Raw genomic sequence first — 1,681 nt, 5'->3', positions numbered from 1 at the left:
GGGTTTGATCAAGCTTACTTTTGGTTAACTTTTTCAAAATGATTTGAACATGTTTTACACTTGAACTTTCGAAGCCAGTTTTGATCAATTTACACATGCCAAATGATTTTTTCCCAACATGACTTTTATTCCTTATTTCAAGAGCTTTCCAACCATTACTCACAATAGTCATTGGGATCTACCATTTTGGAGATTCGTATTTCCTTTCATTTATGTGTATTTGTAACATTTTATGTTATAACTTGAAGTGCAAGCATTTTCCATTCCATGTGCACAACCACGTGCTTCTCGTATGATCTCAGCAAGCTCCTTCAGCCATTCATGGGCCTCTCACACGTCCACAAAGGCCCATGTATTTCAAAATTTCAAATCCTATGCACATGAGCAAAGTGTGAATTCAGAAGCATTCACCTATAAATAGAAGCTTCTTCTCCTTCATTTCACAACCTTTTGGAGATCCCACATGCTCCAGAACTGAAACCATAACCCTCATCAAAGGAATCATTCACCATTTTTCAGTATTTTCGAGCTTGAAATTCAGCATCATTAGTTGAGTTTCAAAGCCAGATTCCTTAGCCAATCATCTCCCCTACATTCAGAGATCAAAGAGGAGCAAAAAGCTTGAAGAATTCATGGCTAGAAACTCGCCATTTTGAAGGTATAAGCTCAAACTATTTGGATCTAAAACTTATAATTCAATGTAGTATTCTTATGTTTTGGTGGTTCTCTGAAGTCCTCATACTTGAGGCAAGCTTTTAGTGCATTCAATTTTCCATTTCATGAACAATCCGTGTGGACACCATGATTTTCTCCTTCATCTTTCTCTCAATATGGGAAGAATGAGAGAAATCTAATTGTACAATGATGATCTACATCACACGAGCTTCATTTCCATGCCCTTGTTTTTCATTTTTTATAAGATCCATTTTCCTGCAACTTCTGGCCGGAATCTATTGGTTGATCGGAGAAGATGGTGGTTTCCACCGCCACCACCACGTGTGCTGCTCATGGCCTCTGGATCTCTCCCTCACGATCTAATCTCATGCGTCCATTTCAATTACTTCTTTTAATGCATTATGTTGCGTTGTTGACTTGAGTGTATCGTGCATCCTCAGATCCAGACCGTGCACCATTGCCACGTCAATTAATGAATTGGATCTGGTGGCTAAGCTTTTTCGCTTATTTCATTTTTCTTTTTCTTTTCTTTTAATTCATTCTATTTTCAATAATTTATTAAAAATTCATATGAAGTCAGAAAAATATGAGACCAACTTTGAAATTTTTCTTGAAAAATCTAGTTTCATATTGTGATTTTTAATTATTTTTGTGACTTCATTTGATATTTTTCATGAATTACTTGGTTTTTAATGATTTTAATTCATTTTAAAATGCCTTCTGACTTTTAAAAAATAGAAAAATATTTTCATAGCATCTATGGATCATGATAAGTCAATGAAAAATAGTCTCAACAATTTGTGGTTTGTTTTAAGATTATTCGAGATTTTAATTCATATTATGCTATTTTTGATTGTTTTTAATTGGTTTTAATTACTTTCTGACTTTAAAAATTTGTGAGAAAATTAGTCAAAGTTTGTTTGACTATGTTGAACCTATGAAAATTTAATTGGACTTTTTGAAGTTGCTTTGAATTGAATTTGAGGTTCAACTTTATTTGTTTATT

Source organism: Lathyrus oleraceus, chromosome 2 (assembly GCF_024323335.1).
Source record: "Lathyrus oleraceus cultivar Zhongwan6 chromosome 2, CAAS_Psat_ZW6_1.0, whole genome shotgun sequence".
Lineage (NCBI taxonomy): Eukaryota > Viridiplantae > Streptophyta > Magnoliopsida > Fabales > Fabaceae > Lathyrus > Lathyrus oleraceus.
This window is presented reverse-complemented; position numbering follows the sequence as displayed.